Source organism: Ranitomeya imitator, chromosome 3 (assembly GCF_032444005.1).
Source record: "Ranitomeya imitator isolate aRanImi1 chromosome 3, aRanImi1.pri, whole genome shotgun sequence".
In the NCBI taxonomy this organism is placed as follows: domain Eukaryota; kingdom Metazoa; phylum Chordata; class Amphibia; order Anura; family Dendrobatidae; genus Ranitomeya; species Ranitomeya imitator.
Genome location: NC_091284.1, coordinates 498,204,711 through 498,220,884, shown reverse-complemented (window position 1 = coordinate 498,220,884; position 16,174 = coordinate 498,204,711).

The window sequence follows — 16,174 nt, the reverse complement described above, 5'->3', positions numbered from 1 at the left end:
GACAGAGTAGTGTCGCTTGCTCTTGGCGGTTAAGAGGTCATTGGTGACCTTAGTTAGGGCAGTTTCAGTGGAGTGGTGTGACCGGAAGCCAGATTGTAAGCGGTCAAAGAGGGAGCAAGAAGAGAGATGGGAGGACAGTTCAAGATGGACGTGTTGTTCCAGTAGTTTGGAGGCATAGGGAAGAATAGGGCGATACTATGCAGCAAATGAAGCAGAGTACTAAATTAGAGTCCAGGGAGGTACCGGAGAATCCACAGGGAACACCTACCGAACATGAACTGTAGAAATAGGAATCACTAAGGGATCTCACAGTAAGAATTGGCATAGGGGTGCCAGCACAATGAGGAATGTTGCAGGGGAGGGGTTAAACTTGTCTTGAAAAGGTTTGGTCGGGTGGCCCAGATCTTCGGCTTGTTATTCACTCCATGCAAAGTGCAATGCTTTAGTAGGTGGCAGTGCAGGAGACAAAAAGCAAGGAACGTCTGCATCAATAACTGAATGCTGACTGCGTCAGTAAAGGGTCCTGCCATCCAGACGGAAGAGGATAAAACCTATTCAATTACAGACTATTTTCTGTGCCTTTTGTCAGTGTAACAGAAAGGTGATTCCAATATGTTTCTCTATCTAGTCTGCAGGAGAGGAGCCAAATTTTTGTTTGTGTAATTCTTAGGATCAGCCTCAGGGAGGCAGCAGCATACACCCATGGTTTCCTGGGTCTCTCAAAGAAGCAACAAAGAAAATTACACAAACACATTTCAGAGTAGTCACTGAACCTCTTGTGCCTACTAGCAGTTAGTAAATTCCTCATATATTCACATCCACACACAGCTCATTTATAAATATTGCTTTGCAGAGAATGTGTCCAAGCATACAACTAAGAAATCATAGTCACTAAAATTATTGTAAATAAGAATATTGTCACTAAAAACAAGGCAAAATGTCATTTTCCCCACATAGACTTCATGAGTATTTTTTAATGCTTTCCTTTCTTTTTTAGGGAACTTTAAATTGAAATACTTTGTATTTTCCTAAGAAGCACAGCTGGATAAATGGCATGATTGGCACTGAAGAGCTCAAGGGACATGGCCAACAGTGTCTGTTGCTATGGTTACCATGCCCAAAGGAACATGGTAATGCAGTAGGGTGGAAAAGACAAAGGTAGATAACCAACTCTGTCAACCATTGCTTCAAATGGAATAGTAATTATTATTGTTAGAATTGTTAATTAGAATTTGTTTTTGCTTCAAAAATTAGATTTTTATTCTTTTAGTGTAATGGCCTTCTTTACATTCATATTACTATTCTTCAGCATATGTGTAAGAAATCCGACATTTATTAGTAGTGATGAGCGAATATATTCGTTACTCGAGATTTATCGAGCACACTCGGGGGTCCTCAGAGTATTTTTTAGTGCTCGGAGATTTAGTTTTTCTTGTCGCAGCTGAATTATTTACATCTGTAAGGCTATGTGCACACGTTGCGGTTTAGGCTTATGAATTTCTGGTGCGGATTCTGCCTCTCCTGGCAGAAAATGCACCTGCGGATTTGTCGCGTTTTTTTGTGCGGTTCCGCAGCGTTTTTTGTGCGTTTTTGCTGCGGTTTTCTTGCGGATTTGCTGCATTTTTTACCCTTGCGGTTTTCTATAATGGAATGGGTACAAAAACACTGCAGATTCACAAAAAAGAAGTGACATGCTACTTCTTTTAAACCGCAGCGTTTCCGCAGCGGATTTTCTGCAAAGTGTGCACAGCATTTTTTTTCTCATTTATTTACATTGTACTGTAAATCAATTGCGGCTCTGCAGCGTTTCTGCACCTCAAAAAATGCTGCGGATCCACAGAGAATCCGCAACGTGTGCACATAGCCTTAGCCAGCATAAGTACATGTGGGGGTTGCCTGGTTGCTAGCGATGTAAATCATTCAGCTGCAGCAAGAAAAACTAAATCTCCGAGCACTAAAAAATACTCGGAGGACCCCCGAGCATGCTCGAGAAATCTCGAGTAACGAGTATATTCGCTCATCACTATTTATTAGGCTACGTTCATACAGACACTTGGAGACACACCTGAAGGAAACAGATCCCTATGATAGATCCAGACAGAGCCATATGTACATGACTGATTATAATTGGGTAACTTTGAAAATTACAGAACTTTGGACTCTAGTGTGAACCAAGCATTAGCCACACACATTTATAAACGTGAATAAAGACACGTCCTTGGTCTAGATGTTGGCTAGTTATTCCTTTATTCTTTTCTTTTGGAAAAATAGTTTATAGACCGGTGACAAATCACCTGATTTCATCTAGAAAACTTAGTCCGTGTTGTCAGCAGTTTTCCATGTGTGTTTCCGATTTTGACATCCATGTGGCATCCGTATTTATACATCAACTAGATGGTGGCCCGATTCTAACGCATCGGGTATTCTAGAATATGCAGGTCCACATAGTATATAGCACAGCCACATAGTATATTGCCCAGCCATGTAGTATATTGCACAGCCCACGTAGAATATTGTTCAGCCACGTAGTATATTGCACAGCTCATGTATTATATTGCTCAGTCACGTAGTATATTGCACAGCTCACGTAGTATATTGCTCAGCCACGTAGTATATTGCACAGCCCACGTAGCATATTGCTCAGCCACGTAGTATATTGCACAGCCCACGTAGTATATTGCTCAGCCACGTAGTATATTGCACAGCCCATGTAGTATATTGCCCAGCCTCTTAGTATATTGCCCAGTGACGTAGTATATTGCCCAGCCACGTAGTATATTGCCCAGCCACGTAGTATATTGACCAGTCACGTAGTATATTGACCAGTCACGTAGTATATCGCCCAGTCACGCAGTATATTGCCCAGCCACGTAGTATATTGCCCAGCCACGTAGTATATTGCCCAGTCACGAAGTATATTGACCAGTCACGTAGTATATTGCCCAGCCACGTAGTATATTGCACCGTCACGTAGTATATTGCCCAGCCACGTAGTATATTGCCCAGTCATTAGTATATTGCCCAGTGACGTAGTATATTGCCCAGTGACATAGTATATTGCCCAGCCACGTAGTATATTGCCCAGTTATGTAGTATATTGCCCAGTGACGTAGTATATTGACCAGCCACGTATTATATTGTCATATTGTCCAGTTACGTAGTATATTGCCCAGTTACGTAGTATATTTCCCAGTGATGTAGTATACAGCACAGAGCCACGTAGTATATTGCACAGTGAAGTAGTATACAGCACAGAGCCACGTAGTATGTTGGCCAGTCACTTAGTATATTGCCCAGCTACGTAGTGTATTGCCCATCCACGTATGTCACAGGTTAAAAAATAAAAAATAAACATATACTCACCTTCCGAGGGCCCCTTGTAGTTCGGTCACATGACCGTGACATTATGGCAGGTCCTTCTCCCATACCATCTTTGCCACCGGAACCTGCCACTTGCATGGAACAGTCACCGGAGCGTAGCCAGGAGTGGGAAAGGCGCCGGAATGTGAGTATATTTTTTTAAAATTATTTTTAACAGATGTTTTTACTATTGACGCTGCATAGGCAGCATCAATAGTAAAAACTTGGTCACACAGGGTTAATAGCGGCGGTAACGGAGTGAGTTACCCGCGGCATAACGTGGTCCGTTACCGCTGGCATTAACCCTGTGTGAGCGGTAAATGCGGGGAGTATGGAGCGGGTGTCGGGCGCTTACTGCAGGGGAGTAGGGAGGGACCAATCGGACTGTGGCCATCGCTGATTGGTCGCGGCAGCCATGACAGGCAGCTGGCGAGACCAATCAGCGACTTGAATTTCATGACAGACAGAGGCCGGGACCAATGAATATCCGTGACAGACAGAAGGACAGAAAGAAAGATGGAAGTGACCCTTAGACAATTATATAGTAGAAAGTTAAAAATGTACATGACTAAACAGTTTCCTAAGTTAAAAATGGCAGCGTATCAATAAAAATCTTATGCAATAGGGATAATCTGGATCCGATTTTTCTTTGCACATCCATAGACTTAAGCGTGCAAGTCGCATCAATAGTACACGCTGCAATTTTTTCACGTGGACATTCGGTCATTTGAACAGCCCTATTGAAAAATATGGGTCAATGTGCTACCTTATTTTTACTTGGACAACCCCTAATGTGTGTTTTGTCCTGAGTGTACACATCTCAGTGTACTTATAATGCTTTTCCTTACGCAGACCCTATTGTTCTGGGTATGGTCACTGCTTAGAGTGAATACATCCACCAAAGCGTTCACTAGGAACAAAGAGTGTGTGTGGAACAATGTGCTGTCTGAGTAGTTAAATACATCATTGTCAGACCCCATATTTCTCTTGAAATTGCTGCAGAATCACCGCAACGCACACAGTCCTGGTGCTGCTGCTGCAGGTCAGGTGCTTGGCTGTTTATATAGAGAGAGCACCCACCTGGAAAAGCAAGAACATTTAAATTGTTAGGCTGTATTTAGGCAATGATAGAAATAGGCAACTTCAATAAAACATGATAAAAGAACACCTACAGAATAAAAAACAATAAGCCTTAGTAAACAACGGCATGTATTTAGTGTGATTATGTGGTTATCACATCCTACACACTATATTTCCAGAAAGAATTTCAATAAAGTAAACCTGTCAGCAGGATTTTGGTAAGTAACCTACAGACAGTGTCAGGTTGGTGCCTTTATACTGATTAAAATGATACCTGGCGTGAAGAAATCCGTCTTGTGGTTCTTGTATAATGATTGTGTGAAGTTTTCAATTAATGAGATGCACACACTTTGGAGTGGGACTGTAGGCAGGGTTTTATCTTCCTGCTCTAAGCCATTGAAACCAAGAAGAGACCTGCCCATAGGCCGCCCCGAAGCACAAACATGTTCCTCATCATATAGACAATGGGCTTCAGGGTGGCCTGTGGGCAGGTCTCTTCTTGTTTTCTCTGGCTTAGAGCAGGTAGATTAGACTCTGACTACAGTCCCGCCACAAAGCACAGGCATCTCATTAACTGAAATCTTCACACAATCATTATACAAGAACCACAAGATGGATTTCTTCACCCCAAGTATCATTTTAATCAGTTTAACAGCAGCAACCTGACACTGTCTGTAGTTTACTGCTGACAGGTTCACTTTAAACACAGTGAAATGTTAAATTTCAAATATGAGGAGCTTTAAAGTTGTCACATGGTGATTGTATAATGACTGACTAAATAGGAAATTTGCTTAAAATTTGTTTAAAGTGAATCTGTCACCAGATTTTATATCTATTTTATATCCAGTTCATAAGTCTATGTGTATTTAGTGGCAGCTTGTTCTAAACAGTATGAAAGCTCAGCAGTGGCAGAGAGGAAGCTCAACCAGGAGCTAAAATTAGTTTAAGTGGATAGAGATTGAGTTAAACTTTCATAAAGGATTACACAGCTATTCTGCAATGGATTTTCAAAATAAAGGTAGGAGAGATCTATTCAGTAATGAATGCAGACTATTGTGAAACCTGGCAACAAATCGACTTAAAAGTGACCCTATCTTTATAGATTGTGGGTCTGATTTCTGCCAATGCATTAAGTACAGCGTTAATATTCAGTGCTGTGGTCTCACTCAGAGGCCTGGAATTGAGCAAGGAGCAGCAGGCATTTAACCTTGTGTATTGGATCCTAGTCACACTGCTATCTACACCGACCAGATGTTTGAAGAGACTATATCCTGCATGGTATAAACCTATTAGTTCATTCTTGTCAATTATTCAAGAGGGGTATCCTTCGCAGCAAAATTTGGCATGGAGAAGATGTGCATCTTACACTGTCTTGCACCACTGTCACTCCACCCCAAGCACTCCCATTAAAGCTTTTATCCGTTAATTATGTTGCTCTCATCATATTATATAGCACTGTGTACTTACAATTGCTCTTTTTGCCTTTCTACCCAGTAAATTCTTCTCTTTTCTCTGCTTTAGTAGAAACAGGACACCTCTTTTCCCTGAATGAGTTATCTCCCTCTTCACCTCCTGGCCCAGCTTCTCTGCTCCACCGCCTGCAAGGGAGTATATGCAGGGAAAATAGACTTCCTGTCTCTACATAGATCTAAGGCTGGTTTCAGACTTGCGTTCGGCAAGGCCGCGGATGAAAGCCTTCTTTTGACGCTGCACTGAACTGCGTCGAACGCAACATGTTTGCATTTTGAAAACGATGCATGCGAAGGCATCCACATACATCCGCATGGCCTGCGTACCCAATGTTAAAGATAGGGTATGCAGGATGCATGTAGATGTAGGCGGAGCTGAAGGAAGAGGTGCGGAAGTGGGCGGGGCTTAACAGAGGGCGAAGGCTTTCATCCACGGCCCCGCCGAACACTAGTGTGAAACTAGCCCTAGAAGGATTCAACAAGTCCGCTTTTGATGTCATAGATCTAATTGAAAAGAGAAGCTGGGAAGACGATCAATTGCAAGTACACAGTGCTATATAATATGATTGCAATATATTAAAAGGATAAAAACTTTGATGTGAGTGCTTCTTTAGGATGTTAGCAACAACATCATTATGCATATGCTCCTGTTGTCTATAAGAAATCTTAAAGGGAATCTGTCAGCATGTTTTTGCTACCTGAGTTGAGAGAAGCATAATGTAGGCAAAGAGAAGCTGAATCCAATGATGTATCATTTTGTGTCAGAACTGCTGTACCCAGTAACCTATCAGATCATTTAGATTTAGAATGAAGCAGAGCTGAGAAAGCTAACCCCGCCCACACCGGGACCTCTGTGTACAAAGTCCATAGACAGTGAGGTGCTTATCACAGGAGGGGGCGATGCCAGACTGGTTAATCTCTTAGTGCTCAATCCTTCACAGTTAGTAAGTAACAGTATGTACTTTGACAAGTGACACATTCCTGAATTCTGTGTTTCTGCCTCTATCTCCTACTGTCTTCAGGTTACATAGCAAAATCTGCTGACAAATTCCCTTTAATTAATAAAAGGGGTTTTCCATTTATAATTTTTAAATAATGTATTCAAAAATGGGACACAGGTAGAGAGTCAGTGCTGTATCATCAGGAGAAGTAACATTTTTTTTTTCTCATCAGCATTCGTCGGTAAACATTTCTTAGGCCGGGGTCACACTTACGAGTGTGATGCGAGAAACTCGCACATCAATGCCCAGCACTGCCGCCGGGACTGGGGACCGGAGTGTGCAGCTGCATGTATTTCTATGCAGCTGAATGCTCCTGTCCCGAGTGTTGGTGGCAGTGCTGGGTATTGATGTCAGAGACTTGCGCAAGTTTTTTGCATTACACACGCAAGTGTGGCCCCAGTCTTAGTGTCTGTATATTTAACCTCTTAACGACCAGAGGCATTTTTGGCTTTTGCATTTTCATTTTTTGCTCCCCTTCTTCCCAGAGCCATAACTTTTTAATCTTTTGGCCATGTGAGGGCTTGTTTTTTGTGGGACGAATTGTAATTTTGAACTACACCATTGGTTTTAACATATCGTGTACTGGAAAATGGTAAAAAAATTCAAAGTCCCGTGAAATTGCAAAAAAAAGTGCAATTCCACAGATGTTTTTTGTTTTGCTTTTTTACTATGTTCACTAAATGCTAAATGCCATTATGATTCTCCAGGTCGTTACAAGTTCATAGAGACCAAACATGTCTAGGTTCTTTTTTATCTAAGCAGTGAAAAAAACTTCCAAACTTTAAGAAAAAAAAAATATTGCACCATTTTCCGAGACCCGTACCGTCTCCATTTTTCATGATCTCGGGTTGGGTGAGGGCTTATTTTTTGTGCACCAAGCTGACAATGTCGTGGAGACCAAAAAAACGTAATTCTGGTGTTTTGACTTTTTTTTCCGCTACGCTGTTTAGCAGGTTAATCCTTTTATCAGGTTAATCCATTTATTTATTGATAGATCGGGCGATTCTGAACCCAGCGATACCAAATATGTGTATGTTTGAATTTTTTATTGTTTTATTTTGATTGGGGTGAAAGGGGAGTGATTGGAATTTTTAATTTTTTTTATTTTTTTATATTTTTAAAAACCGACCACCAGGAGGTGCTCATAGCAATCTGGCAGTGACAACCATAGAGTTGTGCAGGAGACCTCTGGTTCTTATGCAACCCATCGGGGATCATCGGTGGGCGGATTTCCGGCGCGATGGACAGCGGCATTTAACGGGTTAATAGTAGTGTTGAGCGATACCTTCCGATATCGGAAAGTATCGGTATCGGTTGGGATCGGCCGATATTCAAAAAATATCGGATATCGCCGATACCGATACCCGATCCCAATGCAAGTCAATGGGACCAAAATATCGGAATTAAAATAAACCCTTTCTTTCCTTGTAGGTTCATTCTACATCAAGGAAAACAACTAAGAATAATGTAGGATGTATTGTGGGAGGTGGCGGAGACATTAAAGGCAATGAGGTTTAGCCCAATCAAATAGAATAGCATGTTTTTTTTTTTTTAAGACGTTCGGAGTGAAAAAGATATTGAGTATGTAAATTTTTTTTTATTTTGTCAGATATTGATGTTTCACTATTCCACGCCCTTCCCCTTCTTTTTTTTTCTTTTTTTTTTTTACTTTTCCCACACTTTCATCTTCATCATCATCAGCATCTTTGACATCAACTTCTTCTTCACCTTATTCATCTTCTTCTTCATCTTCTACCTATTTTTTTTTTTATTACATTCTTCATATTCATTTTATTCAACTATTATTATTCTTCCTATTCTACATATTCTTTTTATTCCACTGTTATTATTCTTCCTATTCTACTTCTTCATCATATTCTCATTTGTGACAGGCATTCCCGTAGTTGTTATCTATAAAAGTTGGAAGATTACACCTTCCGTTCTGCCAGTCACAAAAGTTACATTTGTCCGCGTTCAGTTTGGCCTGCAGCATCAGGCTTTATCCAGGGGCACCACGAGGAGGAACGGACTCACCCCCATACACTGCTTAGTCTTCTTCTGCATATAATTTAGATAATATCTTTTGCTCTGATATTAAGTCTTATGCTTAATGTTCTTCTGCTCTTTGTTCTGCAGCCTCTTGTTCTTCTGCTTCTCGGTCTTCCATGTCGTCGTCTCCAGGGTCGTTGTCTCCAGTGTCGTCATCTCCGCCGTCGTCGTCTCAGCCGTCGTCGTCTCCGCCGTCGTCGTCTCCGCCGTCGTCATCGGGGTGGTCTTCCGGGTCGTCGTCGTCGTCGTCATCGGGGTGGTCTTCCGGGTCGTCGTCATCGGGGTGGTCTTCCGGGTCGTCGACTTTAGGGTCTTAAACTTGGAAATGTAGCAGAAGGTACAAGAAGGCTGAGAAAATGCCAAGAACCAGCTGATGGAACTGGAACTCGGATGGCTACCCGAAGGTTCAAGAGCCTATGGAACTACCGAGGACCAGCTGACGTTACTGGAACCCGGTTACTAAGCAGGAGGTACCCGTGCTAAAAAGCACTACCAAGGACCGCCTGGCGTTGGCGGAACTCGGATACCCAGAAGGAGGCACCTAAGCCAAAGGCTCTGCCCGGAACCAGCTGACGTTACTGGAACCAGGATGGGGAGCAGAAGGTACAAGAGCAAAAGACACTGCCGAGAACCAGCTGACGGTACTGGAACCCGGATGGGTAGCCGAAGGTCCAAGAGCCAATGGAACTACCGAGGACCAGCTGACGTTACTGGAACCCGGTTACTAAGCAGGAGGTACCCGTGCCTGAAAGCACTACCAAGGACCACCTGACGTTGGTGGAACTTGGATACCCAGAAGGAGGCACCTAAGCCAAAGGCTCTGCCCGGAACCAGCTGACGGTACTGGAACCAGGATGGGGAGCAGAAGGTACAAGAGCAAAAGACACTGCCGAGAACCAGCTGACGGTGCTGGAACCAGGTGGTGGACCCGAAGGCCCACAGGAGAGGAGAGAACAGCTAGGCCGCGAGGCAGCCGCAGTTACCGAACCCCAACAGTCCTACAGGGGGAGCTGGGCCTACTGGCACTACAGAACCAGCCTTGACTACCAGTTCACGCAGCCCACATAGGAAGCTCCTAAACTGGAGGCACCCTGGAGTTGGCTAACCCGACTGCAACACGACGGGGCAAACATAGGCGTCTCAGCGAGTTTGACACACCCCGGAAACAGCTGACGGTGCTGAAACCAGGTTTGGCACGAGGGAGTACCTGTGACAAAAACACTGCCGAGAACCAGCTGGCGGTGCTGGAACCCAGATGCGTTGCCCCAGTGTGCAAGAGCCAATGGCACGACCGAGGACCAGCTGACGGTGCTGGAACACGGTTACTAAGCTGTAGGTGCCCGCGCTTAAAAGCACTACCAAGGACCGCCTGACGTTGGCGGAACTCGGATACCCAGGAGGAGGCACCTAAGCCAAAGGCTCGGCCCGGAACCAGCTGACGGTGCTGGAACCAGGTGGTGGACCCCAAGGCCCACAGGAGAGGAGAGAACAGCTAGGCCGCGAGGCAGCCGCAGTTACCGAACCCCAACAGTCCTACAGGGGGAGCTGGGCCTACTGGCACTACAGAACCAGCCTTGACTACCAGTTCACGCAGCCCACATAGGAAGCTCCTAAACTGGAGGCACCCTGGAGTTGGCTAACCCGACCGCACCACGACGGGGCAAGCATAGGCGTCTCAGTGAGCTTGACACAACCCGGAAACAGCTGACGGTGCTGAAACCAGGCTTGGCACGAGGGAGTACCTGTGACAAGAACACTGCTGAGAACCAGCTGGCGGTGCTGGAACACAGATGCGTTGCCCCAGTGTGCAAGAGCCAATGGCACGACCGAGGACCAGCTGGCGGTGCTGGAACCCGGTTACTAAGCTGTAGGTGCCCGCGCTTAAAAGCACTACCAAGGACCGCCTGACGTTGGCGGAACTCGGATACCCAGGAGGAGGCACCTAAGCCAAAGGCTCGGCCTGGAACCAGCTGACGGTGCTGGAACCAGGTGGTGGACCCCAAGGCCCACAGGAGAGGAGAGAACAGCTAGGCCGCGAGGCAGCCGCAGTTACCGAACCCCAACAGTCCTACAGGGGGAGCTGGGCCTACTGGCACTACAGAACCAGCCTTGACTACCAGTTCACGCAGCCCACATAGGAAGCTCCTAAACTGGAGGCACCCTGGAGTTGGCTAACCCGACCGCACCACGACGGGGCAAGCATAGGCGTCTCAGTGAGCTTGACACAACCCGGAAACAGCTGACGGTGCTGAAACCAGGCTTGGCACGAGGGAGTACCTGTGACAAGAACACTGCCGAGAACCAGCTGGCGGTGCTGGAACCCAGATGCGTTGCCCCAGTGTGCAAGAGCCAATGGCACGACCGAGGACCAGCTGGCGGTGCTGGAACCCGGTTACTAAGCTGTAGGTGCCCGCGCTTAAAAGCACTACCAAGGACCGCCTGACGTTGGCGGAACTCGGATACCCAGGAGGAGGCACCTAAGCCAAAGGCTCGGCCCGGAACCAGCTGACGGTGCTGGAACCAGGTGGTGGACCCCAAGGCCCACAGGAGAGGAGAGAACAGCTAGGCCGCGAGGCAGCCGCAGTTACCGAACCCCAACAGTCCTACAGGGGGAGCTGGGCCTACTGGCACTACAGAACCAGCCTTGACTACCAGTTCACGCAGCCCACATAGTAAGGTCCTAAACTGGAGGCACCCTGGAGTTGGCTAACCCGACCGCACCACGACGGGGCAAGCATAGGCGTCTCAGTGAGCTTGACACAACCCGGAAACAGCTGACGGTGCTGAAACCAGGCTTGGCACGAGGGAGTACCTGTGACAAGAACACTGCCGAGAACCAGCTGGCGGTGCTGGAACCCAGATGCGTTGCCTATTAAAGATTGTCTTCCTAGAGCCCCAACTAGCGGTGTTGGAGCTAAGGGTAAGCAGGGGGAGCAGAGTGTAGGCCGAAGCCTGCACTGGAGGCAGCTTTGTGTCTGCGTTGCGTTTGCAGGACACCTTGCCGGCTACACAGTGGGGGAACAGCTGGCGTTGCTGAACCCCACTAACACAATGGCGTGTGTTTTTCTCTGTGCAGCTAGCACTTGCGGTCAAAAACTAGCGATGTTAGAGCCCGTGTTGAAGCAGGAGGAGGAGGAGAGGAGCAGAGTGTAGGCCGAAGCCTATTTGAACCAATTTCAAAGGAAACCTTTAACCCCCCTCAGGTGTTACAAAGTACAAGAGACACACCTTGTGCAGTATTAATGCTGCACAAGTGAAAGGTTGCTCTATTAATTTGTCTACTTGCACACGCTGAATGAAAGACGTACACAATTTAGCCCATTCTACAGTCAAACTGTAGTGGATGCGTGACTTGGCTTTTTAAGGAGACGCAGCACAGGTGTCCCAAATAACGCCTTGGTGCTTGGCGCAGCTTCCTGAGCGTTGTTATTTGCTGTACAGGAGTCTGCGCTCTTGTGTTATCCCTTGGCAATGCCCTGTTAGAGCCGCCCGTCTTATGACCTCATTTCATGTTGGCCGATGCGGTTAACGATGGCCATAAATCCCAGACCCACAGTGCCTTTTCATAAAGTCACACTGCGGTGCTGTGATTCGTGGCCTTGAGCAGTAAATATTTTGGCCGCTCACACACGTCCTTACACCTGCTTCAGACTGGGCGGCCTCTGCTGATCCCTTCTCGCATGCCGCGGCCATGAGGCTGCACAGTCTGAAGAAGGCGGAAGGAGATGAGTTAAGACAGGTGAAGATATGCACTGCTCGTGCCCATCAATCACACCCTCGCAGTCAAAATAAGACAACGAGGAGCATTGTTTCAGGCAGGGCGGACGCACAGGCGAAACAAGCCAACCAATGATGTCAGAAGTCGGGAAGCGCTACCAAGGGGGGTGCTGCGTATCATTAGAAAGGAAAGTCACACCTCAGGGACAGTGGAATGGTCTCAATGAGACACATTTTGTACGTTTTGAGTTCCACGTGGGCAAGGACAAAAAGTCAGCCACCTTGTACAAATGCAGCAGTACTGCTGTACAAGGTGGCTGTTATACATAGAAACACCTGGGGGTGGGGGGCAGGCTCCCTTCAATTTCAGTTCATGTGCCTGCGTGGCGTTTGCAGGACACGTTGCCAGCTACACAGCAGGGGAATAGCTGGCGGTGCTGAACCCCACTAACACATTGGCTGGTGTTTTTCTCTGTGCAGCTAGCATGTCCGGGCAGAAACTGGCGTTGTTTGAGCCCAGGGTCAGCAGGAGGAGGAGAGGAGCAAAGTGTAGGCCGAACCCTGCACTGGTGGCAGCTTTTGGTCGGTTGTGCCAGCGTGGCTTGTGCTGGACACGATGCCGACTACACAGCAGGGGAACAGCTGGCGGTGCTGAACCCCACTAACACATTGGCTGGTGTTTTTCTCTGTGCAGCTAGCATGTCCGGGCAGAAACTGGCGTTGTTTGAGCCCAGGGTCAGCAGGAGGAGGAGAGGAGCAAAGTGTAGGCCGAAGCCTGCACTGGTGGCAGCTTTTGTTCTGTTGTGCCAGCGTGGCTTGTGCTGGACACGTTGCCGACTACACAGCAGGGGAACAGCTGGCGTTGCTGAACCCCACTAACACATTGACTGGTGTTTTTCTCTGTGCAGCTAGCAGTTCCGGGCAAAAACTAGCGGTGTTTGAGCCCAGGGTCAGCAGGAGGAGTAGAGGAGCAGAGTGTAGGCCGAAGCCTAGTTGAACCAATTTCAAAGGTTACCTTTAACCCCCCCTCAGGTGTTGCAATGTACAAGAGCCACACCTTGAACAGCATTAATGATGCACAAGTCAAAGGTTGCTCTATTTAATTTTGCTCCTTGCACACGCTGAATTAAACACGTACACTATTTAGCCCATTATACTGTAAAACAGTAGTGGAGGTGTGACTACTAGTCTTTTTAAGGAGACGCAGCACAGGTGTACAAATTTACACCTAGGTGCTGTGCACAGATTCCTTACCGTTGTTATTTGCAGTACAGGAAACTGCGCTCTTGTGTTATCCCTTGGCAATACCCTGTTAGTGCAGGCCGTCTCATGACCTCATTTCATGTTGGCCGGTGCGGTTAACGATGGCCATAAATCCCAGACCCACAGTGGCTTTTCCTAAAGTCACACTGCGGTGCTGGGATTCGTGGCCTTGTGCAGTAAATATGTTCGCCGCTCACACATGTCCTTACACCTGCTTCAGACTGGGCGGCCTCAGCTGATCCCTTATCGCATGCCGCGGCCATGAGGCCGCACAGTCAGAAGAAGGCGGAAGGAGGGGAGTGAAGACAGGGGAACATATGCACTGCTCGTGCCCATCAATCACACCCTCGCAGTCAAAATATATGAGACAACGGGGGGCGTTGTGTCGGGCAGGGGGGACGCACAGGCACAGCCAGCCAACCAATGATGTCAGGAGACGGGCAGCGCTAACAATGGGGGTGCTGCGTGTCATTAAAAAGGAAAGTCACACCTCAGGGACATTGTAATGGTCTGTAATGAGACACATTTTGTACTTGTTGAGTTCCACGTGTGCAAGGAGAAAAAGTCAGCCACCTTGTACAAATGCAGCAGTACTGCTGTACAAGGTGGCTGTTATACATAGAAACACCTGGGGGGGTGTGGGGCAGGCTCCCTTCAATTTCAGTTCATGTGCCTGCGTGGCGTTTGCAGGACACGTTGCCAGCTACACAGCAGGGGAACAGCTGGCGGTGCTGAACCCCACTAACACATTGGCTGGTGTTTTTCTCTGTGCAGCTAGCATGTCCGGGCAGAAACTGGCGTTGTTTGAGCCCAGGGTCAGCAGGAGGAGGAGAGGAGCAAAGTGTAGGCCGAAGCCTGCACTGGTGGCAGCTTTTGGTCAGTTGTGCCAGCGTGGCTTGTGCTGGACACGATGCAGACTACACAGCAGGGGAACAGCTGGCGGTGCTGAACCCCACTAACACATTGGCTGGTGTTTTTCTCTGTGCAGCTAGCATGTCCGGGCAGAAACTGGCGTTGTTTGAGCCCAGGGTCAGCAGGAGGAGGAGAGGAGCAAAGTGTAGGCCGAAGCCTGCACTGGTGGCAGCTTTTGTTCTGTTGTGCCAGCGTGGCTTGTGCTGGACACGTTGCCGACTACACAGCAGGGGAACAGCTGGCGTTGCTGAACCCCACTAACACATTGACTGGTGTTTTTCTCTGTGCAGCTAGCAGTTCCGGGCAAAAACTAGCGGTGTTTGAGCCCAGGGTCAGCAGGAGGAGTAGAGGAGCAGAGTGTAGGCCGAAGCCTAGTTGAACCAATTTCAAAGGTTACCTTTAACCCCCCCCTCAGGTGTTGCAAGGTACAAGAGCCACACCTTGAACAGCATTAATGATGCACAAGTCAAAGGTTGCTCTATTTAATTTTGCTCCTTGCACACGCTGAATTAAACACGTACACTATTTAGCCCATTATACTGTAAAACAGTAGTGGAGGCGTGACTACTAGTCTTTTTAAGGAGACGCAGCACAGGTGTACAAATTTACACCTAGGTGCTGTGCGCAGATTCCTTACCGTTGTTATTTGCAGTACAGGAAACTGCGCTCTTGTGTTATCCCTTGGCAATACCCTGTTAGTGCAGGCCGTCTCATGACCTCATTTCATGTTGGCCGGTGCGGTTAACGATGGCCATAAATCCCAGACCCACAGTGGCTTTTCCTAAAGTCACACTGCGGTGCTGGGATTCGTGGCTTTGTGCAGTAAATATGTTCGCCGCTCACACATGTCCTTACACCTGCTTCAGACTGGGCGGCCTCAGCTGATCCCTTATCGCATGCCGCGGCCATGAGGCCGCACAGTCAGAAGAAGGCGGAAGGAGGGGAGTGAAGACAGGGGAACATATGCACTGCTCGTGCCCATCAATCACACCCTCGCAGTCAAAATATATGAGACAACGGGGGGCGTTGTGTTGGGCAGGGGGGACGCACAGGCACAGCCAGCCAACCAATGATGTCAGGAGACGGGCAGCGCTAACAATGGGGGTGCTGCGTGTCATTAAAAAGGAAAGTCACACCTCAGGGACATTGTAATGGTCTGTAATGAGACACATTTTGTACTTGTTGAGTTCCACGTGTGCAAGGAGAAAAAGTCAGCCACCTCGTACAAATGCAGCAGTACTGCTGTACAAGGTGGCTGTTATACATAGAAACACCTGGGGGGGTGGGGGGCAGGCTCCCTTCAATTTCAGTTCATGTGCCTGC